Source organism: Myotis daubentonii, chromosome 6 (assembly GCF_963259705.1).
Source record: "Myotis daubentonii chromosome 6, mMyoDau2.1, whole genome shotgun sequence".
In the NCBI taxonomy this organism is placed as follows: Eukaryota; Metazoa; Chordata; class Mammalia; order Chiroptera; family Vespertilionidae; genus Myotis; species Myotis daubentonii.
Genome location: NC_081845.1, coordinates 93,459,826 through 93,479,341, shown reverse-complemented (window position 1 = coordinate 93,479,341; position 19,516 = coordinate 93,459,826). Strand labels below are relative to the sequence as shown.

The 19,516-nt window shown below is 53.8% G+C and overlaps 1 pseudogene; it reads left to right on the top strand.

The window, feature by feature from the left end:
• Positions 1 to 736: 736 nt before the first annotated feature.
• Positions 737 to 12,230, top strand: LOC132237636 (peptidyl-prolyl cis-trans isomerase G-like; annotated as a pseudogene).
• Positions 12,231 to 19,516: the final 7,286 nt, after the last annotated feature.

The following is a 19,516-nucleotide window of genomic DNA, read 5'->3' as shown; positions in this document are numbered from 1 at the left end:
TGTTGTAAGGATTAATTGGTTGGTGCTTCGGGAAGCCTTTGAAGATGAAAGACGCTCTCTGCAGATGCTAAATAAACTCATAATGTGTCTGGTTTTAATGAGCCAGGTGAAGCCAGTGGGGATGGCTGGAGATTAACTGTGCCTAGTCCAGAGCCCGCCTGCCTGGATGGGGCCGGACGCTGGGCGGGGCTCCCTGCTGGCTCCCTGGCTCCTGGCACAGGGCCTGGCACATTGGTGTCTATAAATATATGCAAAAGCAACCGAATTGGGATTCCACCCAGACTCATGTCACAGAGAGCAGGGCCCCAGACTTGCCAAAGCATGCTTACTGCCAGCATGCAGCACCTGGCGTGGGCCCCTCACTTCATCTCTCCACGGCTCAGGTCCTCATTTGCCAGTGGGGATACTCAGTCCCCATCTCACGGGTCCTGGAGGGGATTCGTCATAAAACAGCCCACATTAACCGAGCACTTGACACTCAGGAACTCACTGAGCTCTCTCACGGGTCCAGTGAGGGGGCAGCTCCTGCTGTCACCCCATTCTGCCCCCCACAAAACGGGGCACCGCTGTTGGTAGCGTCCACACGGCCGGGTTCCCGAGCACTCGCTCAAGAAGGGAAATGGCTCATGCAGTGAAACACCGCGTGTTGCAGCCAGCGAAGAGGGCAGGACATGGAGGCGGGACACAGGACAAGCCTGGGAATGGAGGAGCCGGAGGGGAAAGGACCCGAGTAGGCATGGACGAGGGCCCAGACCTCGGGGAGGTGCCAGGTGTGCGTGCACCCGGCCGATTTGCAGGTTTGGGGACGGGGTAAGTCTGGGCCTGCTCAGGATGACCGCATTTGGGATCCGTGATACTTTGTCAAATGTGCTTCATGCCAAGTCCTGGTGTCTCAGAGGCTGTCTGCTCGGAGCTCCCGGTGCGGAAATGGGGAGCCCCTGGGATGGTGCCAGGGCTTCGGGGGAGGCATCTTGGAAGGTGTGGACTGAGCAGCTGCTCTTCCAGGCAACCAACACACCCAGGGATCGGACGACAGCAGTCAGACCCTGGCCCAAGCCGTCCTTCAAGTCCACGTGCGGAGCCGGAGGGAAACCGGGCCCACGGAAGAACGATTTCACACCCCCCGCTGTGACATCACAGCCAGGCGCTGACAGGGGGGGCCGGTCGGACGCGGCTGGGGAAGCCTCCGGTTGGAACAGAAATATCTTCAGCAACTGCTGCTGCTGGTGGAAAGGGGAAATGGAATTTTGTTTAAACATGATGTTGTTTTGAAAGCCTGACTAACGTGAAAGTCCCTATTTAAAAAGGAGTTGACTCTACATTGAAATTGGTCCGTGTTTCCACCCCCACATGTTGACTGAGGCCTTGGAAAACAAACTTCCTGGTAGATCCTGATTCAGATCACACGGGAGCGAACGCTTCAAGTACAATCCCTGAGCTGTGAGCAGAAGGGCCTCGCCAAGAAAAACTCGGGTCTGTGTTTATGAAAAGGCAAATCGATCCCAAAGGGAGGCCCCAGTCCTCGCTGGCTTGGGGCACAGGCCCTCCAGGAAAGAACGCAGGGTTCGCAGGAGGCCTGGCCCAGTCTGTCCGACCCGGCTCGCCGCCTGTCAGGGCCCCGCTCAGCACCCAGGGGGTGGGGAGAGGGGAAGGGACCCGGGCCTCCTCCCGCAGAGCACCCACTGCACGCTGACATTCACCGCACCTTCAGCTCGGCCGCGGGAAGCGTGTGCAGGTGAACATCACAATGTTTCTCGATGCAGAAACAGGCTGGGAGCCTGAGCAGGGTGACCTATATCCTCGTGTGCCCCACATCGTCTCCGCTTATGCTGCTGTCCCAGCATAATTAATAATAGCTTCCCCTCCATTCCTGAAAGTGCCCCATCTGGACGATAAATGGACGCCTCGGCCAGGTGAATTGCTCAAATTCCCCCAGCTAGTGGGGACAGCGTTGGGGTTTGAGCCCAGGTTTTCCTCAATTCAAAATGCAGACACCAGCCCTGGCCGGTTTGGCTCAGTGGATAGAGCCTTGGCCTGCAGACTGAAGGGTCTAGGGTTTGATTCTTGTCAAGCGCACACACCTCAGTTGCAGGCTGGATTCCCAGCCCTGGTCGGGGCGTAAGCCAGAGGCAACCAATCGATGTGTCTCTCTCACATTGATGCCCCCCCCCCCCCCCCCCCCGTCTCTAAAAATCAATGGAGAAATATCTTCGGGTGAGAATTTAAGAAAAGCAGACACCGGAGCTCCTCCTCATTCACAAAATCAGAGGCCGTCAGGGATGTTACCTGCAAAGCAAGGACAGCTCGCCGGGAAGCTGCCGGCTGCCTCTTCCCTCCGCACCGACCACCTCCCTCTGCCCCGAGGCTCTGAGTCCGGCCTGTCTCAGTGCAGGAAGGGCACGGCAGTGGCGCCAGCTCCACACACAAAACCCACCTCCAACAACCCACCTGGGATGTTTGTTTTGTCTGCAGAGAATTAACCTACCACCTTCTCTGCGATAAAAATGCAAGAACTGGCTTTGCATTTGGGCCGCCAGCCCAGCTCCTGAGTTCTAACCTCCAAGCCAGAACCGCCCCGGCCCACCCCCTGAGGCTCCTCTCCTCGGAAGGCTGCCGGCCGGCCTCAGCCTGCTCCGCCGCCCTTTCTCCAGCCTCACCTCCGATGGTCAGGGTTGTCTGTGCCGCCACTGCCTCTGTAGCATCTGTTCATGTTTCAGGACCACAGAGCTGGTTCCGTCCTCGCTCCTGTTTGCCAGTGAGGACACTGGGGTCCCGAGAAGGCAATGACTTGCCCGAGGGCACAGGGCTGTAAGTCGAAGCCAGAAGCCAGGTCTCCTGACCCTGAGGCCAGAGTTCTTTCAAGCCGGGTTGGTGCTCGCTTGGCCTGAAGCCACCAGGACGGTCCCCGCCAGTGCCTCCTGGAGGAATCCGTTCCATGAAGAGGCTTTTTGAATGCCAGAGACTAAGGTGCATCCGCTCCACCCGGTCCCGCTGCCCTTGAATCTGCCCACACCTCTGGGTTAGCAGCAGGGCTCTGCAGTCAGCCACCTACTGAACCCACTTACCTGCCTCCCTGCCGGGGGGCTGCACATAAACACCCCACGGCCAAAGAAGCCACTCCTGAGGCTGTGTGTGGCCTTCAGACCGCTGGCTGTCAGAAACGCCTTCCTTGCATCGAGTAGAAATAGTTCCCTCTCACTCTTTGGCCTTGGTTCCTGCCAACAACTCAATGCAGGGCGCGTCCGATTCCCCTTCCCCCACCCCCCACATCCTTCAAATAGTTGAAGACTCACAACCACTGCTCTTTCGATTGCTCCTCACATGATATTGTTTTGGTGGCAGAATAGGTAGAGAGACCTAAGGCTGAAGCCCACTTCTGCCTTTTATCTGCTGTGTGGCCTTGGGCAAGTCACTTACCCTCTCTGAACTCCCGTTTGCTCATCAGAAATATAGGGAGAGCATGACAGAACTTACTTCAGGTATTGTGAGGATCAGATGAGATAATCCATAGAGCTGGCTAGGTACAGAGCCTAGCGCAGTAAGCACTTATAAATGGTAACAGTTAAAATTCTTGCTCTTCTTCAAGGTCATGCTATATTTCTCTGAACGCATCACCCATGCGTTAGTGTCTCTGGAAGCCACATCGCACGAGTTAACTTTTATCATCAACTGAAACCCAAGTCCGCTTTCCTCCCACAAAGCTGCCGGCACGCTTCCCCCACCAGCAGCCACTCACAGCTTCGCTTTGTCCTCCGGCTCCGAGCGTGGGGCCTGCCGCCCTCGGATTATATTTCACCCTATCAGAGGCGGCCTGTCCTGCTGCCCCATCAGGACTGTCTTTGGGGTCTGAGCTGGAGACCAGGGGAAGACGAGAACCATGTGAAAATCACAAAGGCGCAACCACGTGAGCGCCAGCTGTCTCCTCTTTCTCTCTCCACCCAGGGTCCGTGAGAGCCCGCCCGCTGCGCAGCGAGGTGACCCTTCACGCCTGACCGGCCGTGTTGACGTTCCGCGGGCAATTGTGTGCAGAGGGCCCTGGTGCCCCTTTCGAAGTTCAGCAGAGGGAAGCGTAATCTAAGCGAGCTGGAACGCGTTTGGATAAAGCCGCTTGCAGGCCAGGGGGCCCCTTTCGCCAAAGCCATTCGCACGGGCGGCTGAGCTGGGTGAGCGTCCTGTCGGCCAGTCGGGGTCCTGCAGGCCTTCCGCTGGCCTTTGATCACAGGACGTCTGTGCTCAAGGGACAGCTCCACCTGACTCTCTCCTGAGGCCCAGAGCGGGGAAGGGGTTTGCCTGGGGTCACACAGCTGGAGAGAGGCAGGCTAGCGCTGGGACCTGGTCTGCACTGGCCAGACCCCCTGCAGGCTGTGCAAAGCGGGGGGGGGGGGGGGGTGGTCAGTGAGGGAAAGGGGAGCAGAGAGGACAAGGCAAATGTGGAAGAAGGATGCCCTGTCCCGGGAGGACCCTGTGCCTGGCAGCTGGCTGGCGGAGGACGGAGGACCTGCAGCACAGCCCGGCCATGCCTGCAGCCTCTCTGAGCACATGGCTCCCTGGGCCTCGCAGCCCAGGGGACACTCGTCGGGCGAACTGACCTGCTCAAGGCCTCACAGTGCAGGCGGTGCTTCTGTGGATGCGTTTTGCCCTGAAAAATGGCTTTAAGATCCCCTCGTTAATCAATAGGGTGACACCAGAATCAAACTCATGAGTGGTTGTGAGGGTTAAATAACTGCTATCCCCACCCTCCCTTTCCTGGGGGAGAGAAAGGCTGTCCTGGCAAAGTGTGGGCTCCTAGCTGGGCCTCTTGCCCAGACTTCCAAGCCCACTGACCAGCGGGCAGTCCTGGACATGGTGGACTGATGGGTGCCCCCACGGTGGGGCGGTCCAGAGGGGTCCTGAGGTGCCAGCCTGTCCTCTGGTTCTGCAGATGCCCCCGAGCTCCTGAGGAAGGAGCCATCTGTCCTGAAGGGGCCCTTGTTCTCTGGAGGGGGTCTTGGGAGTGGGGGGCTGGGGAGGCGCTCCCAGAACAAGACAGAGGGTGATTCCCACCTCCAGCCCCCTCCCCAGGCGCGTGGGCTGGAAGACAGAGCCTGGTCTTTCTTTCCAGCCATGGGACCTCGGTGTGCTGTTCAGGCAGTAAGTGCATTGCTCCTCCTAGCCATGACCTGCTCAGACCACGGGGACAATGAGCTGGCACTCCGAGAAAGCCCAGCGCCTGCTGGAGGCCTCAGGGGACCTGTTCTATAGACCAGTGATGGCGAACCTATGAGGTGACACGCAAACTCATTTTTTTGGTTGATTTTTCTTTGTTAAATGGCATTTAACTACATAAAATAAATATCAAAAATATAAGTCTTTGTTTTACTATGGTTGCAAATATCAAAAAACTTCTATATGTGACACGGCACCAGAGTTAAGTTAGGGTTTTTCAAAATGCTGACACGCCGAGCTCCAAAGGTTCGCCATCATGCTATAGACGATCCCCAAACACAGGGTCTTGTTATATGTTCTAGATTCACCTTCTTCTTAGCTTTCTCTTATAATCTTAGCTCTTCTTTTAAATACATTTTTATTGATTTCAGAAAGTAAGGGAGAGGGAGAGAGAGCTAGAAACATCAATGATGAGAGAGAATCATTTATCCACTGCTTCCTGCACGCCCCACTGGGGATCGAGCCTGCAACCCAAGCATGTGCCCTGACCAGAATTGGACCATGACTTCCTGGTTCATATGTCAGGGCTCAACCTATGAACCTTCTGGCCGGGCTAGAGTCTTAGCTCTTTGAGGACCACGAGATGAGTGAGGCTGGACCTGAGGTGTGAGGGGAGGAGAGATGTATTGGGGTGGACATAGGAGCAGGGCGCCCAGGAACAGGTCATCCCAAGGGCACTGGCATGCTTGGAGCCTCACGGTTGCTGGTCTCTCCGTCAGAGGGGCAGCACGGCCCCTTGCTGGCTGTGCAATGTGGACAAGTCCCTCAGCCTCTCTGAGCCTCGGCCTCCTCTTCTGGAAGCACAGGGACCCTCACCGCTCTCCTGTGGACTGACTCAGGATTACGAGAGAGCAGTGTGCACAGTGCCGAGAACTCAGAAGGGGCTCCTAGGAGGCAGCTTTCGTCACTCGTTCCTCTGTTTATGGCATAAACATGTTCTCCTTGCTTCTTGTTTCAGACCCTGCAGTCAGGAAAGGAGGTGATAAACTCATTATGTTAATTAGGAGAGCATTTGGCTGCTGAAAATCACAAAGGCTCAACCATGGGAGACTCCCTTTTCTTTCTCACCTCGAGGGTCCATGTGACAAAGGCCAAAATGGTGGTGTCTCCAAACAGAAGGGTATTTCCCTCTGAAACAGCCGTTTAAGCACATGCAGCAGTGCCAGGCGCCCAGGCTCCTCCGAAGCTGCTCTGCCACCTGGCGCTGTGTCCACATTCCAGCCAGTGGGAAGGAAACAGAAGCAGCAGGTCGCGCCCCCCTTGCAGTGGTTCTCAACCTTCTGGCCCTTTAAATACAGTTCCTCATGTTGTGACCCCCAACCATAAAATTATTTTCGTTGCCACTTCATAACTGTAATGTTGCTACTGTTGTGAATCATAATGTAAATACCTGATATGCAGGATGGTCTTAGGCGACCCCTGTGAAAGGGTCGTTCGACCGCCAAAGGGGTCGCGACCCACAGGTTGAGAACCGCTGCTTTAAGGGAACCTGGGCATTGCCTACACCGACACACCTGCGTGTTTAAAGTCATGTGCCCCGGGCCAGAACTTCGTTACGTGGCCACGTCTAGCTGCAAGGGAGGCTGGGGAAGGTCGTCTCTGGCTCAGTAGTCCTCAACCAGGGGAGATTTCGCCCCCATTCCCAGGGGACACTGACAATGTCTGGAGACATTTTTGGTTACAACCGGGAGGGTGGTGATGGATGGAGGCCAGGGATGCTGCTGAATGTCTCACAGTGCACAGGTCAGCCCTCCACAAGAAAGGCTTATCCAGCCCCAAACGTTTAACAGCCTCAGCTGAGAAGCCCTGCTCTAACTGGGCAGCCAGAACTTGGGGTTCTATTACAAATGAAGACGGAGAGAAATGACACAGGGGACGACCAGCATATGTTGCTACAGTCACAGACACTGAGGGCTACATGATTGAAGAGGATTAAATGGTATCTTTTCCCAGGGGCATCTCTCCCCAGCAGGGATCAAAGCTTTAAGTCAATGGGCTTCGAGGACTATCAAGAATGAGCCCACAAGACAGGGAGGATTTGTGGCTGGGCAGTCTGGAAATCTCACCCCCTGGGTGGCCCACGCAGAGCCCTGCCACCCGGGAGGCCGGAACCCACAGCCTCCCAGGGAGCCGGCCCCACAGGTGGGTTCACAGCTCACCCGGCAGCAATTCAACCTCCAGGCTTCCCTTGAGCTGAATGGGGACCTTTTGAAACCCATTTCCAATAGATTCTGTTTTCCAAGGAGGTGAAAACTGGACCGAGCAAGAGGAGAGCTAGGGGGCCTTCATTTCCAGGGAAGATTCTGCAGGGAAATGTTCGGGGTGTTCACCTGACACTAAACCACCTGTCTCCAACCCTAACACGAGAATGTGCCTACAGCGAGAGTGAGGGTTTGGACACATTGCAAGGAGCTGTTCCACTGCTGCCCTGCTTGGCTGCACTTTGTCCATATCAGTGGTTTGCTGAGCACCTACATTCCAGAAACCGATCCCAACACTTCAGAGGTAAGACCTCCTTCAATCTCTCCCTCAAATCCGGAAAAGGCTGCTGTCGTCCCCATTGCACAAGGGGTCCGAGAGGTGGCCTTGCCCGAGGCCACACAACTAGTAAGACGCAGAGAGACCTGCTTTGACCTTGGGAATGTCTGGCTCCAAAGTTTAAGCTCTTTCCCCAATCACCTCTCCATCTGCCAGGAAGGCCCAAAGGGGCCCTGACCTACTGGTACATGCCCGCACCTCCATCTGAGTCACTTGTTCCAGTGTGTCACCCATAAACAAACCTCAGTCTGCGGAGAAATACCACAGAGAATGGTGTCATCCGTTCTCTCATTTCCAGCTGGGAAAATAGGAGCACAGAGTGGTCAAGGGGCTTGTTCAAAGCCACACAGCAGGCCAGAAAGTCTCCAGAGCCTTGTCTCCCGCTGCTCTCACCAATAAACAAACAGCCATGGCGCGGCAGCCCCGGCCACCCTGCAGGCTTTGCCAGGAAAGCCGAGCTGTTCACCAGGGCAGGAGGTCCGGGAAGCCGGCGGGTTTCATCCCGTGGGACGCCTGGGGCTGCGCAGAGGAAGCCGGCAGGGGAGAGGGCTGTTTTTGCCCATACGAAGAAAACAGCAATGACTCAAGGGCACACGTGCTCCCAATCCATTGAGCAGAAGGGGCCCAATTTTAGATAGATGCTCTTTTGAGCCTTCACCACACCCGGCGCCACAAGCCTGCGTTTGTCAACAGGAAGCCCATCCCAGTGATGCGTATTCTGCCCCCTCCCTCGGCTGCCAGGGGTAGTCTGCTGGGGGTCGGTGGAATCAGAAGCAAGGGGCCAGGTAGGCCACCGACCGAAGGAGCCACGCCCAGGGAATGACCTTCAGGCCTCTGAGGCAGGCAGTTGTGTGCAGCAGCCAGGACCTCAGATTTTCCCAGGCCAGGTCGACCACGAAGGGGCCTGAAATAGCTCTGAGGCTCTGTGCCCACGGGGCAGGGAGGGCAGCGGCCAGGGCGCGGGCAGCGAATGAGCACAGCGCCGCTTTGTTGGGGAGGCGCGGAGCTCTGGCCGCACAGGCTGGTCCACCTGCCGGCGACAGCTGGGAAGAGATGTGGGCCATGGCTGGGCTCAGCAGAAAGACAAAGCCACTTGTGAGGCTATGAACACTGGTTCCGTGAACCTGAAACTCATTGTAGGGAAAACAATCGGGAGGGCCAAGTGGAGAGGCATGCTGCAAAATAACAGCCTGGACCCCAAATGTCCACACGGCCACTGCAGGATTGCTCCTAAAGCCCCCAAGTAAGACGAACCCAACGTCCATTAACTGATGAGCGGGTCAACAAAATGCGGCATTTCCATACGATGGAATATTATTTAGTCATAAAAAGAAATGAGGTTTCCATACATGCTGACTCATGAGCCACTGGATGACTCATGGAAACATTCTGCTAAGTGAATGAAGCCAGGCACAAAGGCCACAGATTGCGCCTCCATTTGTATGAAGTGCCCAGAACGGGCAAAGCCGCAGAGGCAGAGAGCAGCTTAGAGGCTGCTAAGGGCTGAGGAGCGGGAAATGGGGGAGCAACTGCTGATGAGCACAGGGTTTCTGTTTGGGTTGGTGAAAATTTTCTGGCGTTAGAAAGTACTGACAGTTGCACAATTTGGTGATTAGACTAAAGCATCACTGGCATTTCCACTTTAAAAGGGTGAATTTTATGGTATGTAAATTATAGTTTAATAAAAACGTTTTAAAAACATTATAACTAATACAATGTGTGGTCCTTGATTGGACTCCATATTGAAACCAACGGTTTGGAGACAGGGACATTAGGAAATAAACGCTGTATTAGGGATAATATCGTGTCAATGTCAAATCTCCCGAGTTGACGAGGGCACGGAGGTCATAGCAGGAACTGTCCCGGCTCTTGGTAGAGACCTGCTGAAATATTTCGGGGGAAGTGGCAGATGCCTGCCATGGCCTCCCTAATGGTTCCACATTCACAAAAACGACAAGGTTAAATCGCTTGCCCCGGTCGCATGACTAAGAAGAGGCGAGCTAAGAAATGAGAAATGGTCTAGTGCGGGCTCTAGACACAGGTCTGCGCGGTGGGGGCGGCGGCGGGGAGTGGGCTTTGGCGCCTTTGCTGGCAGCGGTGGGTTTGAAGGGCGTCAGAGGGCCGGACCTGGGAGGAGGAGCCTGTACTGTGCGGAGCCGAAAGGACTGGATTCGTTGGTCCTTGACTTTTCTCTGTTTAAAGATTGAAAGCTTGGAGCCATGGCAATGAAGCTTCAGCATCCACGATGTCTATTTTGTTTTGTTTGTCTTGTTAATGTGTGTTTATTGATTTCAGGGAGAGGAAGGGGAAGGGAGAGGCAGATGGAAACATAAATGATGAGAGAGAATCTTTGATCAGCTGCCCCTTACAGGGGATGGAGCCCGCAGCCCGGGCAGGTGCCCTGACTGGGAATTGAACTGTGACCTCCCGGTTCATGGGTCAATGCTCAACCACTGAGCCACACCTGCCGAGCCACGATGTTTCTTTGACATGGCCGTTAATAATGAACCGGCTGGGAGAGTTGAGTTATTTTCTGATGTGTGCCCCCAAACACACGAGAGCTCCCATTGTCAGTACAGGCGAAAGGGGACAGGAAACCAATCAACTCAGAAGCCACTGCCTCATGGGCTGTCAGAGTTCATGGCTCCGAGTGGCGACTTCAGCGAAGGAAGTGGGTGAGGAGGGGACTCTATTTATGGAGGATTTTTTTTGAAGTTGAGAGCTTTGTTGTTAAAAACAGCAAAGAATTTCTCTGGTCAACAGCCAACAAAGGGAAGGGTACAAATGGGTCACAGTTCTTCATAACAAGAAAACCAGCTCCTCATGGTGTTGTCTCTGGGCACATGGTTTCCGGTCAAGACGTTGGGAGGGAGGTAGCAAACCAGAAAACAGCGCAACCAGCACACCATGTGCTGAGGCATGGACACTGTTGTGGAGGGCGGTTCCCAAATCTAAAGCGAAGAAAGGAGAAAAGAAAAGGCATAAATCCTCCTCCCCCTCATCAGTGACTCAGATAGCTCAAGTGGTTCTCAGTCTTCTTCCAATTCTTCTGATTCTGAAGGTACTTCTGAAGAGAAATGAAAGAGAAAGAAAGAAAGAAAGAAAGAAAGAAAGAAAGAAAGAAAGAAAGAAAGAAAGAAAGAAAGAAAGAGAAGGAAGGAAGAAAGAGCGAGCCCTAGCTGGTTTGGCTCAGTGGATAGAGTGTTGGCCTGTGGACTGAGGGGTCCCAGGTTCAATTCCAGTCCAGGGCACATGCCTGGGTTGAGGGCTCGATCCCTGGTAGGGGGCGTGCAGGAGGCAGCCGATCAATGATTCTCTCTCATCATTGTTTCTATCTCTCTCTCCCTCTCCCTTCCTCTCTTAAATCAATAAAAATATATTTAAAACATAAAAATAAAAAATAATGCCTTGAATTTAAAAAGAAGAAAGACAGAAAGAAAAAAGAAACACAAGAATTCCTGAAAACACAAGAAAGAAAAGAAGCGAAAGAAAAGCAAGAGCAGTGCATCTAGTGAAAGTGGAGCTAAGAACCTTTTTAGTTTGTTTTGTTGTTGTTGCTCATCCTCACCTGAGGATATTTTTCCATTGATTTTTAAAGAGAAAGTGGAAGAGAGAGGGAGGAGAGGCAGAGAGAGAAAAACATCGCTGTGAGAGAAACATATCGGTTGGTTGCCTCCCACATGCACCCCAACCAGGGCCAGGGATCGAGCCTGCAACTGAGGTGTGTGCTCTTGACCAGAATTGAACCCAGGACCCCTCAGTCTGCGGGCCGACGCTCTATCCACTGAGCCTAACCGGCTAGGACAAGGCTGAGGGTCTTTTTTTTTTTTTTTAATATATTTTATTGATTTTTTACAGGGAGGAAGGGAGAGAGATAGAGAGTTAGAAACATCGATGAGAGAGAAACATCGATCAGCTGCCTCCTGCACATCCCCTACTGGGGATGTGCCCGCAACCCAGGTACATGCCCTTGACCAGAATCAAACCTGGGACCCTTCAGTCTGCAGTCCAACGCTCTATCCACTGAGCCAAACCGGTTTCGGCACGGCTGAGGGTCCTGATGCACAACCCCAGTCTATTATCGGTCCAGAAGAGACCCGCAGACCTGAAAACAGATTTCTAATGAGAAAACGCCCTCCTAAAGCTGGTGAAAAGGAAAGGAAAAGCAGAGACGGAGCAGCCACCCAACTCCCAGCCTGCTTCACGCCAGGGGCGACGTTCAGTACTGGGTCTGCAGGAAAATTCAAGGAGAGGACCAGGCGCTACCCAACTCCATCCAGCTCCAGCTCAAGGGATTTCTTCAGGCGTAGCGAGACTCCTCCACATTGGAGCCCAGAGATGCAAAGAGCTCAGAGAATGAGAGTATCACGTGGTGGAAGATGGATAAAGGGGATAAGAGTGAGTTAAATGAAATAAAAGAAAACCAAAGAAGCCCAGTGAGAGCCAAAGAGAAAAATAACTGATCACAGGGTCTGAGCGTCCAAACAGGAAAAGGAAAAAGGATAAAAAAAAATTAAAGACCATAAATCTCACAGCAAAGGTCAGGGATAAAGGAAAGGTCCTGCGACTGCTAAGAGAAAGGACGTGTTGATTCTCAAGGGGAAGGTCGGGAAAGGAGTGGAAGTCTAGACCAGCATGTCACACTCGCGTCCAGACGGTTAGAAGCAAAAGCAATGAGCATGAGCGTAATAACAGTAAGAAAAAGGAGAGCCACGCGGTCTCAGTGGAGAACGCTGCCGCTAAAGGCAGACCCAGCTACAACAGCAGAACAAGGAACGCAGCAGACTGGGGACAGGAGCAGACGGTGTGGCCATGCTGGCAGCAGATGCCAGGCGTGCCGTAGACACAGAGCAGGAGAGCAGGACAGGGGGGAGGTCACGGAGCCCAAGGGGGAGATTAACACCAGGTGGGCCGGGAGGTAAAGAGAGGAAGAGAAGGAGAAGAGACTCGCGGAGCTCAGCGAGAGAAGGAAGTCAAGACAGAAACAAAGAGAAATATAGAAACCAAGAAAGTAAGAGTTCCCACCGAAGGTTCTGAGGGTGAGAAGAGAATGTGCTCTAAAAATCCTGATCGTAATAGTTCAAATCATAACAGGGATAAAAAGGCTGATGGAGATCAGTCCATCCTCAAAATGGAAACCATGTAGTCAGGACACTGAATTAAAGTTCCCCACGTCGGAAAATAAGGAGGATCAGGAGAGCAGATCCTCAGCTGAAAAAGAAAACCAAAAATCCAAGGGTTGGGAAAATGGCCGGTACGTGACGAAGATAAGAAACGCGATCAGGAATCCAGCCCTGGAACAGAGGAGGCAAAGTGGACGCGTGCGTGTATAAGCGTCTGATCTCCACCTGTCTCCAGTTTTAAGTTTCGGAAACTTGATGAATCTCCTTTATGTTGTTTCCCTCTTTTCATTGTTTTTGCGTTGTTTTATGCTTGTCCTTTTTTTTTTTAATGTGGACTTTATTGAGTTGATCTTTTGATAATCTGCAATCTGGATAATTTATACTATTAAAGTTTTCGTAAACTTGAAAGGAGAAAAACAAATAATACAAACAAACAGAAAAAGAGCACAGGCTCTAGAGCCAGACTGCCCAGGCAAACGTGCAGCTCTGGCCCCTACCAGCTGTGTGACCTTGGGCAAGTGACTTAACCTCTCTGGGCCCATTCTTCTCATTTTAAAGTGGGGATGATGATGGTGATAGTGTACTCCTCCTAGCGTTAGGCAAGCTCACGCATGTGAAGCCCTTAGTGCTCTGACGCTGTTTGAGAGGGAAAATCGGAAACCAGGTCTCATCTCTAGCAGAGACCAGAACTTTATGCTGCCTCCTCCTGGAGAGGTGGTGGGATCTCACTGCACACCAGGATCGAGAGAACTTTAAAAACTACCAGAGGGTGCAGGAACTGACGGGTGAGAGAGGGAAGGCAAACCACAAGGGGCCTGACCTCAGAAAGCAAGTCCGGGGGCATAGGAGGGAGTCGGAGTGGGGAAAGCCAGTGGAGAGATGCCACCTGAGTCAGGACTGACTCTGGGGGATCCCCTAAATTGACAGAGAGGGAACCTGAGGGCTCATTTCAGAAGAGTCGCGGGTTCAATTCCTGGCCAGGGGCACATACCTCGGTTGCAGGTTCATCCCTGGCCCCTTTCTGGGCATATGCAGGAGGCAACCAATTGATGCATCTCTCTCACATCAATGTTTCTCTCTCTCTCTCTCTCTCTCTCTCTCTCTCTCTCTCTCTTTCTCTCTCCCTCCTCTTCCTCCCTTCCCCTCTCTCTAAGAAATAAATGGAAAAATATAAAATGTGAGGTTCTATTGCTAATGAAAAAAAAGGGGGGTGGCTATGACCAGCCCCTGCCCCAGTCTCCAAAGGCAAAAGACAGGACCAAAATCAAAAGATGTGCTCTGACCTCTGTGAGCCCTTAACCTGGAGTGATTCTCAGCATCTCCCTGAGCCTCAGTGCCAGAGGGCTGTGGAGGGCCAAGTGGCATGACGCTGTGGAAGGACTTCCTAGGCCAGTGATGGCGAACCTCTGAGCTCGGCGTGTCAGCATGTTGAAAAACCCTAACTTAACTCTGGTGCCGTGTCACATAGAGAAATTTTTTGATATTGGCAACCAGAGTAAAGCAAAGACTTATATTTTTGATATTTATTTTATATAGTTAAATGCCATTTAACAAAGAAAAATCAACCAAAAAAATGAGTTCGCGTGTCACCTCTGACACGCGTGTCATAGGTTCGCCGTCACTGGCCTAGACCATAAAGCACCATTCCCACGTAAGGGCTGCGCTGCGCTCTGCCATCGATGCTGGAGGGGCAGCTGCGTGCTGCGGGGAAGGCAGAGGAGCCTGAGGACAGGGGAGGCAGCATTGGCTGGTCATGCCGCTGCCACTGGGCTGTGCGTGAGAAGCTGCAAGCAGGAGCCGTTCCCCAGGGCCACATGCCCCAGGTCACGTAAAACCCTGGGTCTGGCAAAGGTCCCGCTTCCGCCCTCAGGGCCCCAGACAGGCAGGCAAACAAACCTGACACCTGGGGGAGGCCCAAACCCCCAGGGCAGGGGGAGGCCTCCGGGAGCAGAAACCAAGTTCTGGGGCCGCACAGGCCAAAATAACTTGCCGATTGAGTCAACAGGCCAACACATTGGCCCAGCCAGTGGGGGAGAAACCAGAACCAGCCAGATCTATTATTTAGCAGTTTGTCACCAAGCAAATATATAAACTATCCCCTCCCCCCACCCCAACTGTAGGAGTCACCTTGGGTCACCCAGGGCCAAGGCCAGTGTTTCAGATCAGCTCTCCCCAAAGGCGGGGGGGGGGGGGGCGGGGGGGACAGCCTCTTCTCTAGGCCCCGTCCTTGCAAGCAGCTCCCCCAGGGGGCAGTGGGGCCTCAGGGGTGCACTTGAGGAAGTTTTCTGACACAGTCCACCCAAGGGCTTGCTGCTTGCCAACTGTGCGCCTGCCACCCCAGAGGCCGGAGCGTGGGGGTCAGGGCCTTTCCCTGGTGCTGGGGGGTGCCCCCTTCCCCGCCAGGTCCGGGACAGGGTGCGCTTTGGAAAGCTGACTATTCAGGTTCAAAAACTAATTGCTTACAGCTCCTGGGGGCGTGGGGAGTGGGGCAGCGCAAATCACAGCATTGCAGAGAGCTATAAACCCGGTTCCCTGCCCTCTGGCTTGGCACAGAGTAAGCGTGTGAGTCAGGTTTCGGTAGCTTTACTTTCTAGTTCACCATCCCCTTCACTCAAGACTCACACCAGGACCTTAGAGAAAAGTTTTGTTCAAGGAAACATACACAGTATACAGAAAAGAACACGCGGAACGTGCGAAACAGCGTGGAGAATTTCCCCCAAGTGTTACCCAGACAACAGCGTCTAAATCAAGAAACAGAGCTTTGGCGCCCCGAAAGCCCCCCTGGGGGCCCCTGCCAGTAATTACTCCCCAAGGGTAGCCCTCCTGACCCCAGCACCGTAGCTTCACTTTCCTGTTGTGGAGCTTTGCACGAATGGGATCATACAGGCCCTTCTCTTTCGAGTCTGGCTGATTTCACTCAGCGTGGTGTCTGTGCGAGTCTCCCAGATTGTGGTGTGGTTGTCATTTATTCTCACAACAGCAGAGCATTCCATTGTGCGAATGACCACTTCGTTCTGCTGCAGAGGGACACTTGGATTTGGGCTGTTTCAGTTGGGAGCTGTCACAAAAGTGCTGCTAAAAACAGAGCTTTCTTTTCACAGCCAGGACCCACGTCCTGTGTGTGTGTGTGTGTGTGGGGGGGGGTGTATAATATAAAATTTGCCATTTTAACCATTTTGAAGAGTATAAATTTAGTAGCATTAGTCACACTGTTGTACAACCATCACCACTATTTCCAAATGTTTTCATCATCCCAAACACAAAATGTTACCTGTTAGGCAGTAACTCTCCGTTTCCCTGCCCCCAGCCCTGGGAACCTCTATTCTGTGCTCTGTGGCTATGACTGCGCCTGTTCTAGGTGCTTCGCACAATAGGAGTCACACAATGTCTGTCCTTTGTAGCTCAGCCTTCTGCAGCTCAGCCTCGTGTCTCCAAGGCTCACCCAGGACCAGAACTGCACTCTTTTGGTGGCCGAATAGTATTCCACTGTGGGTGGACCTCACCTTGCTGACCCGCTCATCTGTCGATGGACACCCGGTTGCTTCCATGTTTGGGCTGTTGAGGCCAGTGCTGCTATGAGCAGGGTGTGCGGGATCTTTTCCTGGGGACCTGCTGGGTGTGCAGGACTGAGGTAGAGACTCACCACCCATTAGCAGGCTGCGTTAGAATAAAATGAAAGGATTATCCCCAGGCTACAGATGTGGAAACTGAGGCTCAGAAAATCAAGGAACTTTCCCAGGATTAAGGGGCTGATCGAAGTGGCTGAGGCCATGGCCCTAGTCCAGACCTTTGACCCCAAGTCCAGTGTTCTTCCCACCCCCACCCCACCCCCACCCCCTGCATCTCCCTGGCCACGGAGGGTGTTAGAAGAGTTTGGTTTGCAGCCTGGTTCTTGCTTCAGCTCAGGTAGGAAATCTTTCCCTTGGAGCCACTAAACCCGGGCCGTGCTTTCTGGAAGCCTTTTCCTCTCCTTGGCAAACAGCCCGGGGCAAGGGAACAAGAGAAGCTTCTTGGCCCCTTCCACTCAACCCTTAAGCTTCAACCCTTAAGCTTCGTGCTCTGGGTTTTGCTTAAGCTACACTTTCTGTCACACCTCTGCCCTCCTGCCACCAGCCTCCTGCGTGGCCCAGGGCTCAGGCCACATCTAAGACCTAATTAGATGTTTATTCGAGGGACCAGGAGAGGACCGCCTCACTCAACGTGACCTTGTTCTGCGCCCCGCCAGGTAAATGTTGGTGGGAGACACCCACTGTGTGTTGGGCTGCATGTAGCTTGTTCTGGGAAGTGATCAAATGCGCCCCACGAGTCCCTGTCCTGGGGGGCAGTACTGTCTGATGGCAGGACTATGTTAGGGCCTGGGGGGGGGGCGGTGAGGGGAGAGGACACAGGCCAGTGAGAAACCAGGATCGAGCCCATCAGGTGGGACTCTGGTGGGACAGACTGTGGCCAAGGGCTCTGGAGGGAGGTGGGGGACACCAGAGGGGACATCCTGGCCAGGGCCTGTTGAGCCCTTATTGCTTGAGTGCCTCCAGCTAGGCCCAGGGAGGGGGAGCCACAAACACAGGCTCTGGGCCTGAGCCACTCTTGGTCCTAAAGTGAGGCAGCCCTAAGCACTCGCCTCTGGGCTGAATTGGGGCGTCAGGCCTCTCGCTGACTCTTGCCCAGGGAGCTCCGGGAGCAGCACTGGGGTGCATAGCTTGGGTCCCCCACCCCGACCCCAGGCCTTGCTGACCCGGTGCCCTGCCAGCCTTCTTCCCGCCAACAATGGGCCTTTCAGCAGCCTCCGCCCTCATGGAAAATCCCCGGAGTCTGCTTCCCCGGAGGTGAGGGTGAGGGATGCCAAGACCCTAGGAGGTGAAGCTGCCACACCCCACAGGCGCCGGGACCAGCCCGCTGCCCTGCCCTGCGTCCCCAGCCCAGCGCTGCTCAGGGGACCGGCTGCCTCCACCCGAGCTCTGTCCGTTTGAGAACTAATTTAAATTTAAGCATATACCCACACATTTATTCCTGTTGCATAAGTGCAGACGTTTGGTCCGGGGCACCTCCCTTTTTCTCCACTGTTCTTTGGTCCCTGCGCCAGCATCATCCCCACTGCCAGGAAACCATATGGAGAACCTAAAATGAAGGCCTCTATATTTTTATCCATGTTCATATACACATATGCAAACGTGTCTTCTGCATTTGCATATACACAAATGCATATAAATGGAATCTCGTCGGACATATTTTTCTGCATCATAGGAACTACTGTGGCTGTATAGTGGTCTTTTTTAAAAAAAATATTATCTACATACAATGAAGTTCACCTGCATCCATTTATTAAACCACCCCTTCTGACGGGCACCACTGCATTCCCGTTTTTTGCTACTGTGAGCTACGGTGATAACATCCTTGTTGCAGGCCCACATGTGCACAGAAGAGGGATTGCTGGGAGGAGGTGTCCCTGGGTTCAGCTTTAGGAGATATCGCTGTTGCAAAAGGCCTACCTACCGCCTCACAGCTGCCACCTGAGTGAGGACGCCCTTCCCTCACCCCCAGCACCAGTGCTCAGTGCCTGTGGGTCCCCGCGAGCCGGGGCCAGCTCAGGTAGCTCGCTGTCACTCTAACTTGTACTTCCCTGAGCCCTTCATGAACTTGAGCATATTTTCATCTGCTTGGCGGCCACTTGGCTTCGCTTTTCCCGGGACTGCATCCTCCGGGTACAGATCGATCTACTTCAGGCACAGACATTCCCGTTTGCCCAGGACGGGGCGCAAGGGTGAGTGGAACGGTCTAGTTAGTAGAAAGTTCCCTCATTTCTCACACCCAATTGTGAGTTTTCAAAAGATGAGACCATAAGCAGCTGCCTGTAACAAGTATGACGGGCGTGTGAGGAATGGACAGTGAGTGGGCTTTGGGGTCACTTACTAGCTATGCGCTGTTGGGTAAGTCACCCCACCCTTCTGAGCCTCGGTTTGCTCATCTGTGAAACGGGGATAATAAAGGGCCTGCTGCCCACTTCTGTGTGGTTGTTGAAAGGCTCGTCAGTTATTTATGTAAAGAGCCTGGGGTGCTGTAGGTGGTCACGGAGTGGTAGTCACGTGTGATGAGTGTGGCTCAGGCTTTCCTCTGGTGCTTACAGAGGTCTTTCAGAGGCGGGGAGACAGGGTGAGGCGGGAGCCCCACTGCCCACAGCATTGCAGGGGTCTGGCTGAGACATTGTTAAGGGCCCTCTGACCAGATTCACGTGCACCAGGGTTTCCCGCTTGGGGCTGGATAACTCTTTGGTGTAGGAGGCTGTCCTGTGCTTTGCAGAATGTTGAGCATCATCCCTGGCCCCTACCCACTGATTCCAACAGCACAGCCCACGCCTCTGGTCATAACAATAAAGTGTTCCCGGACCTGAACAAATGCCCCCTGAGGGGCAACGTTGCCCCACCACTGATCTATGTCCCCTGGGAGAAACTTCCTGAGGGCTTACATGGCGAGGGGAGCCGCCTCTCCCATGCCCGCTCCCTCGCCGCAGGTCGTCCCCCACCTTCGGGGTCTAAATGTCAGCCAGGTCTGAGCAGGGGGTGCAGCGTGGGGAGGAGCAGGCACGGGTGTCTTCCCTGTGGGTGCCCTTGCAATGCTCAGCCTGGGCACGGGAGGGAACGGGCATGCTGTGGGGC